At 34.1% G+C, this 19,020-nt stretch overlaps 1 protein-coding gene across 2 annotated transcripts in view; it reads right to left on the reverse strand.

Moving 5' to 3' along the window:
* Window positions 1-14,002, reverse strand: part of LOC138309213 (protein FAM167B-like) — a 31,579-nt gene extending 17,577 nt beyond the window's left edge. Inside the window, exon 1 of one of the 2 annotated variants that reach the window (XM_069250364.1) lies at window positions 13,882-14,002. The gene's annotated coding sequence lies outside the window, so the exon portion shown is untranslated. Of the gene's footprint in view, window positions 1-8,530; window positions 8,605-13,881 lie in introns of those variants that run through there. The other variant, XM_069250366.1, reaches the window with a different exon arrangement.
* Between the last annotated feature and the right edge of the window lie 5,018 nt (window positions 14,003-19,020).

The raw sequence follows: 19,020 nt of genomic DNA on the forward strand, positions 1-19,020 counted from the left end.
TTCTCAAGAAACAATCTAAAACGTTTACGTATTTTGTTATGCGCTATCACTTGAAAATGTTTTTTATGTATTTAATAATTTTTTATACTAGTTACATACTAATACGATTTAAGAAAAGTCCATTGAAAACAGCATCCGTCTGTTAATAATTTAGTCTTACTTGTAAGAAGCATTCCCATTTGTTTAAATCGTAAAAATACGTCATCATGTGTAACTTCACATCTGATTGACTGAATCACCAGCGTAGCGATATTTTAGAAAAAGAGTCCTTGAATACATTTAGAATTTTGTTGGATAAGATTGAATTATAAGGATTAATCTAAATAGATTCTTGTGTTGTGGAGCTATCATTCACATGAGAAATTGTGTAGTCACATCATCAACCACTTCTTCGCTTAACGGTTTATTTGATTTTTTGTTATATTTCCACAACATAAATACATATTGACGTTATATCAATTCATAATTATTGGAAATTACTCAAACTAAAATAAATTTATTTATTAAAAAAAAGTTGCATATCTCGACACTTAAGGCACGATCATGTGCCCTTATCATGATTGCCACGAACTGAAAATGTCAAAACATATAAAACTTTGCCCCTATCGGTAATAAAATGTACTTAAATACAATACAACATTCCACTTAAACATTACAAAACACCCTACTTGTCACACCCCGAGATTCTCTCAACATTTTATTGTTGTTTATAACAGTTTACTGAAATTTAACGACTGTTAGCGAAACATGTAAACAAATCTTACCTGTACTTAAACACATACAAACATCGACAAAGGTAAATAAACACTTACCTTTTAAACATACATTAAATCGTAAATTTAAGGTGATAACGAATGTTTTGTCAGTCATAAAATAATGTTGAAGTCAAACCTGTCTTACTTGCTTTTAGCAAATAAAACATATGTTAGTTGAGTGCATACGTATTGCAAAATGTTTACAGTTTTTTGTTTCTTTTAATGTATTGAATATATAAATAACTAAATAAATTAAGTTAATAAACATTTTGATCTAGTGCATTCATCATGTAGGTACATGTTTTCTACTTCTAATATAAATATATAAATACTGTAACCGTTTATATTTTTAGCGAGACAAATATTTTGCTATTTGCAGCAAGTGATTGTATGACTTTATATATAAATTACCTTCTGAATGGTGGTAAGCTTTACTATAATGCATTGGAATCATACTACTTATTATTATCATTGAAAACACTGAACAGTCACACTTTGTACAACGGCTAGACCAAAGACATGAATGTGGATGAGATAGTTTGATTTGTTTATACAATGCTATACATGCATAGCCTTGTACATTGTATTTGCAATATTCATCTCAAAATGTATTAGTTTTTTCTTCATATTTACATTGTTGTTTCCATAATGTGCGACAATTAATGTATTATAATGTTAATATACTATCAAATAATAAGATTCGCGGAATTAAGCATCACTACAGTGACACATCAAAAATATTTCCTTCGTGGTTATTGTCAATTGATAAATCAGCATCAGTTAAAAACATAATGGTGAACCATCATTCGAAATTAATTTGTTGCCCAGAGAATTTCTTTATTTTAAAAGGTCAAATCTGGGACTAGATCACTTGGCAGGTGTTCTATATGTTGGCACAAAGTCATCATGCATCTTCATTTTCTTTTTACAGTATTAAGTTCTCAGAAAATCTAGACAGCAAACAAAATAGTTACAAATGTAAAATTACATTTTAACTAATCACGTTCGCTGTATAATGTAAACGACAGTGATGTTGGTTACATTTTACATTCTAGGCAAAGGGACGCAACTCTTACGTCCTCGTAGTGTCTACATAAAAGTTATACCTATAATGTTTACAATTTGTTACATTGTATTACTAGCTAGATAGATTTAACCGAACACCTAAATCTTTTCACTATGCAAAATGGTCATTTCTTTAAATAGTCAAAACAAGTCATTTCACAAACATAAACTAGTAATGCAGACAGGAGGCCAAACTTTTCGGTAAGCTACCGTACAACGTACAACTTACTTTTAATTAAAGTTACATATGTAAGAAATTAGAAATACGTGATTGTACTAAAATAAAAAGGGGTTTTCATACCTTTCTACCACAATAGGCGGTGTTATTCAACTCTCAGGACAATGAATAAACACTGCAGCTGTTGATTAACAATTTGTTTATACCACACGTGGTATAAACTCTGTACGCATTCTGATTGGCTAACACGGTGAACTTTGACCGAACTACTTCTTTCCCAGTGTCACGTCATCATTTTCATCGTCATCAATAATCAAATGACGTCATTCTATGTTGTGATGGCCGCTTGACGTCCAAAACTGCTGTTGGAAAGCGTATGCGCCGTGGTCATTGTGTCAAAATACGTGACGTTTTCATACATGTAAAATTGACCTTTAGTACTAATAATACATCTTGCCGGACAAGAATTTTACTGATGAGTTTCGTAGTTTTAACGTGTATGAAACGAACTTGATCTTGACGGAAACGGCTTGATTATTATCGGGCGGGAAATAGACGATGCCGTCTCGTGCAAATGTTTTTACATTTATACATGTAGTCCGACATTGAGTTTTATTTTCTGGAAGCAATTTTGAAGATTTGAACTCAATAAGATGTTAAATGAGTATCATTTGACCCTAAAGATGTTCCCAATTAGAAGAATTTGATATCGACGGATTCTTTATCAAACGATGACTTTTGAATATTAATTAGAGTCTTTTTGCTGAAAAATATTACTACACCTTATTTGCATATTTCGGTAAATACACGTTACCGTATCCCTGCTGTATTTCTTTCGGCTTAAACCGAATATGATTGTGGTAGAAACAGGTCACACTACTCGTAGTTGTTGAATATTGAATTTATTCCACACTTGTAAGTGTGTTTTTTTTTAAGTTACAAAAGACACTCGCTAAAGCTCGTGTCTTTTGTAACTTTTAAAAAATAACTCACTCGTGTGGAATAAATTCAATATTCAACAACCACTAATTGTGTAACCTCTATTTACACCACCTTATTATGCAGTACAACTGTACTATAGGGCACTTTTAAAACGAAGGAGGTAGGGTAAATAATATGCTGCGTTTTGCTTATCGAGGTCTTGGTTGAAGTGAAATGGGTACGCATTGTAAGTACACAGATCAAACATTTTTTTATCAGGTCCTATCCTAATTGCCCAAAAGTTATTATTTTGGAAAATGAAATAGTTAGGTGTTCCGTGAAAAAAAAGGAATATTTTTATCATGAAGTCGATCAAACTATCCCATACATTTGCATCACTTTGTTTCCAATATGAAGCACAATAAATTATAATGTATAGAGCTATTGGTTATATTAATTTTATTGATTAAACTATTTTGTGATTTTGAAAAATATCTAAGCATGGTTATGTCGTTTAGATATTGAAGGTATAGATAAATATTCAGAATAGTATAGGCCTTTTCTGAGAGCTGTCTGTAGCACTACTGAACGTATTACATATTGATGAAATCATGCTATTTGCTGCAATACAATGTACCTGTATTGACCAACTAGACGCGTTATAAACCACCCATATAAAAGGTGATGTAATCATTTCCAACATTATTTACAGCTGCTTTGCAATTCCAAAATGTAAGTTATTAAAAAGTAATATATTTTATGAAAATGAAAATATGAAATTATTGATAATATGGTCTTAGGTATTTGGTTAAGTTGATGTATTACCGGAGATGTTACGATTTCGTAGCCGCCACTTCTTGATTTCATTTGAAACAAAAATAGCAGTTAAACAGAAATTAAAACACATTTGAAAGAAAAACTTACACATGTATACTGATATAACATGAATATTTAAAAATACTTGAAATATACTTGGAAAAAATAACAGGTTTAAACATCAGTAAAAATGCAACTCATTACAAAACATCTCTCCACAAATAACCTATATACCTATACGTACCTGTCAACTCCTACCACATGCCTGTGTTTAGATAAACACCCACTCACGAGTTTATATATATACATACACGTCCAATGGTGTTCCGTTTTATACTTAACTACCATTATTGATACGAGCGTTTATGTCGTTACGAGATCATCCCCTGATAACATTATATATGACAAAATGCTTATGAATATTCATAAGTCATCAACGACCTTGAATTTCTATGGTAACGATTTATAAATCTTGCAAAAATATGATAATCAAATTCACTTTTCATTTAACCTTTTTTTTCTTCATAAGTTTTACGTGTGAGAGATTTTCATTGGTACACTATTTAATTGATAACTTAAAGGTATGTTTTTTGGTAAAATGATAGGTACATAATGTAATGTGATTGATGAATAGGCGTTGTTATGAAAACAGCGTTTAATTCATATTCCATAATCTAACACAACACATATGGAAACCATCAACCTTTCAGCAATATTTACATGTATAAAAGTCTTCTATTTCAAAAGAAATAAGTCATTTCTCTCACATTTAAATTATGTTTTATTGTGAAAGAAATTATGTATTTATCACGTTTGTGTTTGATTTAATTCTGTTTACGTTCTTTTTGTCAAGGTTACATGAGGACATGACTGGTTTTGATGGTTGAGAAAACCGACGCTCCCAAAGACAAAATCACCGATCTTCGGTACGTGCTAAGTATTTAACAATTAATCAGTGAGGGATTCTAACTCGTGATCTCCAGATATCTAGGAGGCATGAGTGGGGGAGGGGCTCCCACTTGATTGTTATTGGACACATTATCCACTCAGTGTATGCAGCCCTTCTTTCGTTCAACATTAATCTGAGTTTCTCCTCATTATTTCAACGTACCGGTTATTTTTGTCGGAGTGTTATTTTCGCGATACATTGCTCTGACCCGCGAAATGCGGTGTAATTATATGACTAGATATGATCAGTTCGCGACAATTTAAAACCACTAATGTTCACCCTCTTAATAATGACTCGCGTTAATAATTTCCCGCGTTAATAACTTTATACGATAGAAGTCACTAAACAATGGGCCGCGGTGGATGAGTGGTTAAGATGCCTCGATATATGACCACAAACCCTCCACCTCTTGGTCGCGCGTTCGAATCACATGTGGTGCATTTGCCAGATACTGACCGCTGGTCGGTGGTTCTCCGGGTACTCCTGCTTTCCTCCGCCATCAAACCTGGCACGTCATTACGTGACCATGGCTGTTATTAGGACGTTAAACTTATATAAAACGAAACCAGCGCGTTTATACATATGTTTGAGCTTCAATTGTATTCTCTATCAATCGACTATAATAATTTATTCATACTATCATTGTGTTCATTGTGCCCGGTTGACATAACACAATGGACTTATTAAATTATCTATATAATATGATTACTAATGCTTACTACACCTAGAGCTTACTCAATGTGTTATCCTATACAATATCAATATTATTACGTAGAATCGGGTCTATAAGTGGGTCACTTTGAGTGCTAAGGCCTAAATATGAGATGTCAAATATTTTCTTTTATTCCCAATATGAATGTTGTACAAATATTTATAAGAAATGTATAACTTAATGGTTTATAGCTTTTAACTTGATCATTTCAAATGTGTTTTCTTCTTTTTTTACACGTTTTATTTATTTAAGAATTCCAAATATGTATTAAAGATATATGGTCATAGTTTTTAAATAGCTGTGCGACTACTTGTCGGGGGGGGGGGCATAGAGGAGGTTTTTTTGTAATACATGTAAAGATTCCTTTGGTTGAACCCAGGTGTTTAATTGATATGCCACGATTTCAAAATTTCAAGATTTGTATTTACTCAGACACAGTAAATGTGAGAGGCCCACTGTAAACTGTATAGTAGCAGTCTTTGTGCATGACAGGCACGAATCCCTACGTTTTTATTGAAACATAACGGCAATAAACTAAATACCTTGTTCATTTTTTTCTAGAAATTGATTAGCAGGACTTAATTAGAAATACACGAGTGAAGTAGTCTATTGTATACCATATACTAAGATTCAAATACATAATGCAATCCTGTTGAATGGATGCTTTATGTTCCCTTAAATACTTGAGAGAGTACACGCAGTATAGCTATAGACTATGTACATCGTCATTTGCAAAAATACGGTAAGACTAAATAATATACAGTGACGTTTGTCTTTTTTCTTTCATTTAATTTACATCGATGCAGTAATGCATTATAACGTGTCACTATAATGGATTATGAGGTATTGATATATATTGTTGTGTAACTTCTGTAGATAAATCAACGTCACTGCTGAGTATGGGGCACTTATCTCAAATGCATAAACAATAGTAACAATAATCAAGATTTATTACACCTATACATCACAATAGCATTCATAGTTTTACATTAATTAATGTTTTAAATAATTATTAATGGGTATAGTATTTCATGTAGTGAAGATTTAAGTATTGTTCTGATTTAACGAAAACCTTGATCCAGTGCAGCGCATAGTTTAATGTTGTTTTTTAATGAATTGTTTCATTGGACGAATACAACACCAAAGCCAATTTCCATTTGATATTTGATGCTAAAGTTAAATAATAGTAGATTTGTCGTTCGAAAATGTCACCATGTTTGTGCTGCTATATGATATAAATACGCAGTCTACTTTGCCTAGCAACCACGGCGACCTTAGTTACCAGCTTTGCCCTGTCTATAAAAAAGCATGGATGTAAATAAAAGTCTATTCGCACCTTTACTTATAAAAATGCAAGTCAAACATGTGTTAAATTTTCCTAACATAATTATGAATAGATATCCGACCATCCAACGATGAGGTGAGCTATATTCCACCAATACCTTGTGTCATTTTTTTCTCAGTATTGTTTGCTTGATTAATTAATGCCCTATTAACAGCCAGCGTCATGTAAGGATACCCCCTAATATTGTATGCTGTGTGTTGTGTGTATGAAGTACGGGTGTGTTTTGGGAGACTGTGGTATGTTCTTGTTGTGTCTTCGTGTATAGCGAAACTAAGAAAACGTGAGAGAGACAAAGTAAACAGATCTTGCTCTCCATTATAGAGGTATAACGGTTGAACCAACTTCGGAAGCCAAGGGTAATCAGTGTGATACTCCTTTCGGGAAGAGTGATAATTTGAACTCCCTTGGCTAGCGAGGTTCGGGTTGAACATGCTATAATAATCTAATTTCATATGTTAAACTAATTTCTATCGGTTTGATCTTTGAGGTTATTTTTCCATAGACAAAAAGAATGGTACGTCAATTATTATGACGTCATACCTACCAAACGGTTTCGCGGGGAATTTTAAAACCGGCACAGTCATTGGACACGTTGAATTATTGGATATCAATGCGCCTCTACTCCATTTGTTTTAATGTAAAAGTAAGTAAAACAAGAAAATGTATGCCTTATTAGTACCTGAGTGAGTTATCTAAATTAAATTATAAGCATTATTCTCAATATCTTTTTGCGTTATGAAATCATAGACAAAAACCGGATGGACATTCTTTTTCATAGACGAAGAATGTCCTTCCGGTTTTGTCTGACTTCATAACCCCAAAGGATATTTAGGGTAATGTTTAAATAAATGAAAAAATATAAGGAATGGTATTCGCGTTGACTGCATATATTTGTATATGGTAGTATGAAGCTAATGCGCTCCATAGAATTTGTGCGTTGCCAACTGCAGTCCTATACTGTCTCTTAATAATGTATTTACTGAATTATTCTTTCATTGAAATGATATCAATTGTGCATGAAATTTTACGTTGTATAATTGTGTAATCCTGATGTACTGTGCGCTTTATGTGATTGATTTTAAGATAATAATACATAAAAAATTATTTTATCAGTCCTTGTGATTATATTGACATTGATTTTATCTTACGACATTATCAATAAATGGGGTTTTTATGATTAAATATAAGCCCATGCCACTAAATCAAATAATAATGAATTAAATTTACATATATTGATAAAAGAAAAGAAAATAGTGACAAACGGAACTGAAATTTAAGTAAAAGCAAATAATATATTGGTAATAACAAATCAAATATTCTTAAAATGATGGGTCATATATTGATCAAAACATACGATAAAACCAAAACATAATGAAAACATAAATTCATATAGTACATTTGAACCATACACTTTTTTCCCTCAATTTCTTTTTGAACTTTCACTCTAACTTAAAATTCATATAGTATATTTGAACCATAAACTTTTTTTCCTTCATTTCTTTTTGAACTTTCACTCTAACTTAAAATTCATATAGTATATTTGAACCATAAACTTTTTTTCCTTCATTTCTTTTTGAACTTTCACTCTAACTTAAAATTCATATAGTACATTTGAACCATAAACTTTTTTTCCTTCATTTCTTTTTGAACTTTCACTCTAACTTAAGCAAGAAACACAGGCAAAAAAAATACATGTGAAATATTGAAGTATTTTACATTTTATGTAGGGATAAAACATATCCTTTTTAATTACATGTAGCATGCATACACCCTCAAGTCAAAATCTTACCTCTATCACAGAGAATGGACTAACAATCAGTGACACAGAGAGAAGAAATTTGGGCCAACAATCGGTGATATACGTACCGAGTTACTAACATACCAGGAAAATATCACACGCTTTTAATAGGGAAGTGTTATATAACATACCGGGAAATCCCGTGGCATGATTGGTTTAAAAAAATCTTGCTTTTTTCGTTCTGAATTGATTGCACTTAATTTAATGATAAGAAACTATGAGTTGTGGGAGGACGTGACTTGTAGATGCTGTATCTAAAATCACTTTAAGTCTGAAAATTATCCTATCCCTGATCAAATCCCTCCTTAGAAAAATAACAATAAACAATTTTGAATTGTAAAGTCGGTGTCCCCTAAATTGTATCTCCCCGGGCGTCGTGCCCTGAACTCACGCGGGGAGGCTTCATTATTTCATCATTAATATAAAACTCTATTCTGAAACCTAAATCTACTGAATTAGAGTTTATTAACTTTAGACTTATCTATTAAATCCAAAAAATGTATGCTACAGCAAAGGTTAATGGGTGTTATCAAATAAAGTGCTTCTGTTACGTAGGGATATTTGGCTTGTTTGGAATAAACAAGATCAAAGTTTTTATTGCATCAACGATGGTCACTATACTAAAATTGATTCATTTTATTTATTGAATATTTGCCGTTATAGCTCATACTTTAAAAGCTTACATATGTTTATAAAACGACACAAGATATCATTATTCTGTCAATACCACGGATCTTTTCATCCTCGATACTCAAAGGGTTACTGTCACTGTCGTTATATTTACCCCTGTAATGTGCCATATCAAAACTGACGGCAGTTTAAGAGAGAAAAAAAATGACAAGCACTGGCCCCAGCAACATCTACACTGAATATGGAATATCTGACCGTTAAAGGTGACTAAATTTGGGATCTTAATCTTGTGGCTATCAAATCTGACGGCAGTTTAAGAGAAAAACACTGACCAAGCACTGGTCTACAGAAACTTCCTTTGGCCTAGATATATATTGATGTGGAAACAAATCCACGACTCTCGAGTGTTGCAATACCAAATGGTGGAAAAACAGTTGCATATAACTGATTACTACCTGTAGTTATTTCAATACACTACAGTTGGGTTTACAACATTTTTACCTTAACTCGGTTCATTTGATGACATCAAAAGGTCAATCAAGCTGTCTCATCTATTGTCGCACACACGGCCTTCAGGTTTGTTATGCTATTTTCCAGAGATGGTTATAACGAAAGTGCCATGTTGAGTGTCGAGGAAATATGAAATAAACTTAAGACCCCCCATAATCTGATAACACAACTGATAAGAAAATGTGGTTGGTGATCTGAAGAAATTACTAGAAATGCATTGTTCTAGTTTAGTTTTTCAGAACGGTGAGAAATGGGCCCGGCTGCGCTATAGAGTATACGTTACTAGAAAATCCAATCTTCGAAAGTTTTTCTCTATGGTTGCGCTTAGTAATAGACATTCTAATTAAACTAGCTGACGTCATTGTTGTTTATTGCTGAGTGCTATGAAAACAAAGAACATGGACATTATTTATGTTTGTTTGTGAGAATATCCCCAGAAACACCTACGCTGAAGGTAGGATATTTGAATTATGCCCTATGTATCACTGTATGATCGTAAAAGGCGACTAAATATGGAATCTTAATTTCGTGTTTTCATTATTCATAGTATAATGTGACCGGGTGGAGTGTGTTGCTTGGTGACTTCGGCGGCATGCTTGAGTCATATAGCACTATAATAAGGGCAACAGTTCCACTATATAGGGATTGGATTTCGTTTTTATGTTAACCATGCTTGTATGGAGCAATTCCTCTAAGAATATATTCTATGGGGCGCGTTAGCGCCCCATATTGAATATATTCTTAGAGGAATTGCTCCATACAAGCATGGTTAACATAAAAACGAAATCCAATCCCTATATTTACACTCACACGACTTTTTATTTATATTTTATGCAATAAAATCGTCATTTGAAAGTGACGTAATTATTCAATAAAAGTCGGTCAAAAGTGGGAGGAGCTTACTCATTTGAACAGCGAATGGTGACGCTTCACGTAAGATAGAATTATTCATCCGCGACGACAAAAAAGTTCAATATTTTAGTGTAAAATAAACATGACAAACAAAGTAAATTTCAGAGATAATTTTATTTAATCAGATCAGAACTTTAAATATATATTCAATTTTGCTAAAAGTTAATATATAGCGTAATAACATAAAGAATTTGTACACGGCCACATGTGTGAACTCGGTGACCGTTATTGTGCAGCGAGGCGAAGCTGACGCACGCTTACACACTTTAGTTTGCCGAAGTTGGCAAAACACCGATTTTCAAGTAGCTCAATGTGTTTGAGATGTCGTCTGACTTGACGGTATTACATCCTTGGGAGCCATGTGATTATATAATCTACGCTTAGATCCATATCAAACAAATTCACTTGTGTTCGATGGATACAATGTATTTGTGGTGACGCGGAACTGTCAACACGTGGATTATTAGCGGTGCATGTTTTATAATACACATGATTAAATACTCAAAGAACAAAGACAAGAGGATATGTTAATAACTGACCTCTATCAGAGGGTCTCACACCCGTCCACCCCAAAGGCTCGATCGTAGGACGAACATAGGCACAGAGGTAATGTTTACATTTGACACCCATCATTTTTAACAAAAATGAAAGCACGTCGCCCCGGTCGGGATATTTTTCCGTTTCTTTATACAATCGTTAATTTAAAAATTGTTTGAATCATATATAAATATAAAACATGTATATATTGTTTACATTTTTCCAAAATTCTATGAAAAACAACAATATACACGTAATGTTGCGTCAAAATGTAAACAAAGCCATGTGTTTCTTTTTTAAAAAAGTAGTCCTTTTACGTTGCACAGAACATTTCCTTACGCAAGTTCAAAGTTCAATGTTACCATGCAGTTATGGTAAACAAAATCGGCTAGTATTAGCGTATAGTGACCAAGCCTAGCAAGTGTAAATATACAAGAATACAACACGAACATACCAAAGCCTCCCAAAACACGCACCTCGCACTTCACACTTGCTACACACTGCATACATGGGAGGCCGTCCTTACATGACCCTGGCTGTTAATAGGACGTTAAAATAATCAAACAAACAAACAAATTATTCATTTGATAGCTTGTGATTATGTTTAGCATTGCATGTGAGTTACATTGATTGGTAATGAGCACAAATTAGGTCAAGTAAACATCTTATGGGGTATTTTGCTATGTGTAAAGTTGCATTTTTTGCTGGAGCTGCGAGATCAAGATCCCAACTTTAGTCGCCTTTTACGATTCTAACGCTTATCCAAATTTGTTTAAGCGTTAGAATCGTGAGAGGCGACTAAAGTTGGGGTCTTTATCTCGCAGCTTATTGGATAAGCTTTAGAATCGTAAAAGGCGACTAAAGTTGGGATCTTTATCTCGCAGCTCCAGCAAAAAATGTGATATATTCAACATTTGGTGTACAGTATGAAAGTGTGTTTATTTGGAAATAACTGGTCACAGTAACAGGAAAAAGTACTCCTGAGAAAGTAACTATAATGTTGTTGTTTTTTCACGAAACAGAAATCCAACATTTTTATCTAGATAACCACGAGATTTAGATCCTAGATTTTGTCGCTTTTTTCGATCATGCAATGAGTGCAAACAGGTGTTACTTGTAGAATCGAGATTCTGACATCAAACAAACTTAAAAACCTGTTTAAATCACAGAAAACCAAAAGATGTTTAGTTGACATATGAACCATTCATTGCATATGGCCTAATGTATTCCAGTCACATAGTCACTGTAATCTATTGACGAAATCATCATACACAGAGCATGTCCAGATCAACAAGCAGTGTTAACATCAATCCCAAGCTATCAAATTGCTGCAAAATAAAAGTGTCTTGATTAAGGTAGCAACGAGATTAAGATCCAAATTTGGTCGCCTTTTACTACTTCATGCAATGGGGGGTTGCTTGAGATTAACTCATAAAACAAACTTAAATAGCTTATAAACTTGCTTTAAACCTGAGAAAACCAGAAAATGCTTAGTTGACAGATGATACCATTAATTGAATAAGACATAGTTTATTCCTGTAACCCACCTCATGTGACACTAGGATGTAATCATCTTAAGCAGGTCATGTCAAGATCCACATCCAGTACTATCAAATCGTTGTCAAATGAGTTTTCAGCATAATAAATAAAGTTTTAATGCTAAAATAGGACAAATACTTTACTAGGTTAATGTGACCTACTTCTTTCATTTTCTGTATTCCGAAGTGACATTTTTACAAATCTTTTGCAGGTAAAACTGCACAAAATATCATTTCTACTTTTATTTAATTAATGGAAACATCAATTTTAACCTTTTGACCTTTAACCTCTGAAATTGCATGTATACCATGAGCCCACAAAAATGATGTTCTGGATAGCATATGCAGCTGACCCTATCTTCATGTAAAATATTTCCTTTGTTCAAGGTATTGCGATAGGATCAGGAAGTCTTCCGTCCTTGTGTGTAGGTATTGACTGTTACGTCATAGTTGTATGAATGTGACGTCACAACACCCTGTATACTATCCAGGTTCACTTTGGCAAATTTCACAAATATTAACGTAATTTATGTACACACCTATATTTCAGTGTTCAAAGTCAATTTTCTCAGGAATATCTGCCGAATCATCTTTACGAGTTCTTTAATATAAACCGTAGTTGTGTGATTTCCCCCAGACACAATATTCAGCGAACTCTCAAACTTCTTTGACAATAAAAGTACGCATGCATCGTTATATTCAACGTCCCTGAATCTATCGCCTAGTATTTTACACTTTCTACTGCAACCCCACTGAGTAACCTTGCCAAACCAACGCAGTTGGCGTTCACAAGTGCATGACTGCAAAGTCAATTATTTTGACGTCATTATCGAAATGTTAATTCATTATAGATGCAAAATGACTTAGGATTGTATCATAAAATCAATATCAAACGTAAAAATATGTATAAGCATTGAACTACATTCAGTTGCCAATTATGGAAGGATAAATGCCAACTGGACAGCGGCAAACTCAACATGAAGCGCATTTTCCCGTTATTGTCAAAGCAGCACAATGCATAAATATTAGCACATACAAATTCAGTGTAAAAGAGAAAATTAAACCCAGATACAAGCTATATAACTACCACAAATCTAGAACCATGCTTGCACAGGAATGTCTATGCATGTGAATAATGTTTATCTTCCGTGTTTTAGACTGAATATCAAGAATAATTAGCTATACCTGTAGTTAACTCCGTAAGTAACTACTCACCTTGAGCTGACGGCTCCAATACACCTGAACATCATTACCTGTAACAGGTAAGAATCATGCTAACGCCTGATCACTGACAGGTAGCAATAGAAACTAAAGTCTTATCTATCTACATAAACACCTCCTTAAACTCCTCAAAGGGTCAAGGGTCGCGCGCTACTGCCGGACAATAGGTTATTATTGTATAAGTGATTGTAAATTATCCTCACCTGTTCACAGGTAGAGTTTACATGTGATCCCCCATTCACCTGTTTACGGATACTGCTATATTTCCCTCGTCTGCCTTGCTTCCGCCATCTTGCGTCGAATTCAGCATTAGTTGTTTAGAAGATTTTTTTTTAAATGAAATAAATATGTTAACTCTTTTTAGAATATCATATGATTGGCGTATTCTTACTTTAACAAAGAGCACCAAGATTTTTGGTCCACCATCATCAGATGGTGGGCTATTCAAATCGCCTGTCGGTCAACAAGATGGCCGACCGGCCGCCATCTTGGATCTTGATAGTTACCGCTATTTCTCAGAAAGTACTAAAGGGATATCTCTCGAATTCCATATGTAGGTTCCCCTTGAGCCCTAGTTGTGCATAGTACCTTTTGGGACTGATCGGTTGACAAGATGGCCAACCGGCCACCATCTTGGATTTCATCGTTGAAGTTTGCTACCGCTGTTTCTCAGAAAGGACTAAAGCGATCTGTCTCAAATTTTATATGTAGTATGTTTGAAAAAGTTTGAAAAGCATGGTAAAAAAAACCTCTTTCCGTTGTCAGACATAGGTCATTCTTTGGTGAGCGCCAAGATCCCTCTGTGATTTCTTGTTATATATATTTATTAATACAGCATATTTATTAATACAGCATATTTATTAATATAGCTGCTCATTCCCAGTCATCCTCGATACTCAAGTGGTTACTATCACTGACGTAATATCCACCCCTGACCTATATAGTTATCTCACAGTAAAAAACGGGAGGCAACAGATTATGCAGGTAATTTGATCCGAAGATGGTTAAAAACAGAGCTTTAGCGATAGACAGAACCAGAGGTAAATATGTTTATTTAGACTTTAAATATGTAGAGTAATCCTCCCTTGAGAGGAAGTATTGACTGTTACGTGACGTCACATTTCTTTGAGAAAATGTTGTCATTTCCTAGATTTAATGACGTTGCCATAGAAAAGAAGTGTTATTGCAGAAGGGACTTAGATAGTATGTTATCTATATTTCTTATATATCATGTTTTTCCATGTTAAAAAGGTTAGATAACTCCATAAACTAAATGACCGGGTTACTTCATACTTCAACCAGTCCTCGCATTAACAAACTCCGCCGTAGCAGTAAACCGAAAGCAGGAGGGGATACAGTCTCAAGGTTGTTACCTAAATCTTCACTATTATCTACCAAACGAACAATCTACAAATAAAGATTCTTACACATATTCTTCTGATTTTGATGATTGAAAGTTTTGTTCAGGTCATAACTTCCAAACAATAACATGTAAAGATATCGTGGCTGAACAAACTGAATCTGAATTACATAAAATGAAAGCCCAGTGCACACCCCTTATGTCACTATGACCTTTACATTAAGGTCGAATTTTCTATTCCTCTCAAGACCTAACAGGTCAGGCTCAATAAATAAATGCCCTTGATCTTTTTATTCAAGGTAGCAGGGTCCAAGCAGGCTAAACTCATTATGATCCTAGATAAAACTTAAAAAAATCAACTAGGTGTGGATCAAGGTGCAGTGATATGCCCTCCACTATTAAACTATTCAAATCAAGGTGCAATATTTTGCTCATGAATTAAATTTCTGTTCAGCAAACGTAACTTTGAGTTTCCATTAGAAAAGAAGTTCAGATGTTAAGGAAAGTTTCTTCTCATCTTAGATTTTCACTAAACTTCTTTAAAGGCCCATTACCTTTCCGGAGCAAAATATAAAGGTTTCTTAAAAAACATTAATAACACCAGAAAATGCATACCGATGATCTAAAATAAGGTTACGACACCAAACATATGCAAGATTGCCTGCGTAATATATGAAAACCGTAGAGAGTCAATTCGCTGTTTTGCCGTCTGGCGCAGTAATAGTCAACTACCGCGCGGTATTTAGGACGACGGCGGGAAACATAATACGACCCGCGTTATGAAAATAAACATTTTATTTATTTTAATCAAATCGTTCAGAAGGTGATGATAAATGTAGTATTAACGGTAAGTTAATAATTTTTAGGACTCTACAAAATTATCAATCTTGTTTTACATTCCCATTTTAAAAATTAAAAGCCGTTTCGGAAAGGTAGTGGGCCTTTAATACTGTCAAAAAACATTTCACGCTTAAGATTTCCATTGAAATTCGGTAATTATAAGAATGATAGCTTTGAATGTGTGTTTCAATAATAAAAAAATATAAAAGAAAACGTTCAGAAGTAGAAGCTTTTGAACCCTAGTTACATTTCACCTTTACTGATACATGCCTCTCGTGCTAGACTACAAATATATCATTCAATAATTGTGATATATTATAAATCCATTTCGATATTTGTGTAGCTAGTTACAGAATGATATCTGTATGGTATTCACACCAGGGCAGAAATCATGTAAATCCTCCACAGATGTTTCTAAACCTTATATACACTAAACACAAAAGTGTTAATTTCCCCTATCTCTGACCACAGGGACTCGATACATATTTCATCTCAAATTTAATTTGAAAGTATTATTTCATATTTCGGTTAATATTTTGACATTTTACCAACGTTTTTGATAAATCTGCTTTCTGATTTCAGCTTTTTTTTACCTTATCACTTTTTTATATTTTCTCCTGTAGTTTATAAGAAAGGGAATTTACAATTTGATAGTAAGTGTTTTAACTCGTGTCAAGTCCCTGTGTTTGAAAGTACTCGGAATGAAAACACCTACATTTCTATCTTTATCGTGTGTGTATATGTTTACACTACGGTTTGGCCTGTTTACAAAGATATGCCTTATCAGAAATTTTAAACTTTAAACTAAAAAGTTATACTTTTTTTCAAATCGGTTGAGTTGAAATATCTTGTGCCTGATCCTTTTGTGTTCACGATAAAATTTGTTTAAAGTAAATCGGGTAAGAATTTACGAGGCAACGCGATCTGATATACAATATATGTTAACATTGTACACGGTACACACTCATTTTTAGTAAGACTTAGAAACAGTTACGAACCATATCTTTTACTCTGACCTACGTACCATAGTTAAAAGATAGACTGAGAATGAAACTTCGATAGATCTGAATGCATATCTCGTATTGCTTGGTTCGGGTTGTGCGTCCGATATGTATTTACATGGAGCTATTTAGGACACACATAGTATGGGTGGGGAAGAAAAGCCAGAAAAATTAAGAAAGAAGAAGGGGATAACATCGGCTTTAGCCAACCATCCCCTGGGGTATCTAAAACATCCATATATATTGACCTCGATCCATGTATACATGGAGGTCAGTCCACGCTGGACAGTGGCCATAAACCCATTCACTTGTGACCTAGGTAGATATAATTTCAAGTAAAATTTAGATAACATTGTGTATCTTATGACAATTACGCATAATAAATTATAATAAATTATCTCTGTGTACCGAATCAACACGACTCGGGTGAAATCTCCAGGTGTTTACTCTTTAAAGTGACCGATGTTTAGTTGTATGACCTACGACTGCAGGGTCGACAAATTCTGAGGAGGAAAGTTTTACTTAATAGTCGGTCGAGACAGGGAATGGTCCTCATTCCAGTTTATATACTCAGTAACTTTGTACCAGTAATCCAGGGGAGATAACAATGACATCAATTGATGCATCCTTAAATTTCTGCAGCTAATTGAAATGATACATTTTGTGAAATATTACAGTCATATTTAACGTTGGTTTCGTGTTTGTTAGTACAATAAAGACGTATTGCCACTGGCATTATACATGTACCTTTAGGTTGCGAATACAATTAAACAACAATTATTGTTCAAACGATGAATATCGTTTATGCTACACTGTCGGCAGAAATTGGTGAATCATTTATTTTGATTTTGGTGCATGTTCAATCGGTACTTCATTCGATATAGGACATGCTTCCACGGATTTTTGTTTGGGACGCATTTAATTATCTCAATATTTTTATCTGGAAGTAAACTTAGAAGCTCTAACGTTTCAATAAAGATAATGGTGTAAAGAAAATAAACTTTGTAACTGTAAAAAAATACTAATTCGGCTGCTCCTGTTTTTATTAAGAAAAAAGTATTATTTGTCAGCAGTGGAGCATCTTCAAGGTTATGCTTGATTTTTATGGAAGACATCCTCGATATCCCATGGGTCACTACCACTGTCATTTTATCCAATATTGTAGTATGTCATAGCAAAACTGAAGGCTCTGTGAGCGACAGCTAATGAACAGGTAATTAGGTCATTTGAATCAAATTACGGTATATTGTGTGTCTCTGGAGCTGGACGTCACTCTCCCTAGTAGTCTTCAACTGAAATTAAGGAAAGCCTGTGGTTGGTAAGGTTGAACTGCCTTCATTTTCACCACGTCTTGTCCAGGGGTGGATATGACGACAGTGATAATAAACCCTGGAGTATCGGGAATGCATCCTACACAATAAAAGTTACGGATATTGTAGGGACATTTACACGTACTATAATTCTGAAAGATAGTTATGATGCTTGGTTGTCAGTTATCTGAACAGCGAGACCATCGCAGCACTATAAGGTGCACCATTGATTAAGCCTCATTTGCTTTTGCGAGGCAAGAGAGATAACTCTGTCATTATTGACTTTATCAGCCCAAAAAAAACTTACAAGGGACATAACTCGTACACACTTGTGTGAACCTTTCGTTGCAATGAGACCGTGGCAGCACTAAAGGTTCTTCTTTTCATTGTAGTTTGTCAGCCTATACTATAGTGTACAAGGCCTTGCGTACAACATGTCAATTACATTAATGAACAGCCCAAGATATGTGCTCAATTCAGGCAATTCAGGAAATGTGGAAAGGAAACATAATTTAAAACCAAACAAAATTAAAGTATGAATGTGTTTGGTTCTGTCGCCACTGACCCATCATATCTGGCTTGAGCTCACGTCACGAAAAGATGCACTCAAGAAACAGCAACA

This window comes from Argopecten irradians, chromosome 15, assembly GCF_041381155.1.
Source record: "Argopecten irradians isolate NY chromosome 15, Ai_NY, whole genome shotgun sequence".
NCBI lineage: Eukaryota > Metazoa > Mollusca > Bivalvia > Pectinida > Pectinidae > Argopecten > Argopecten irradians.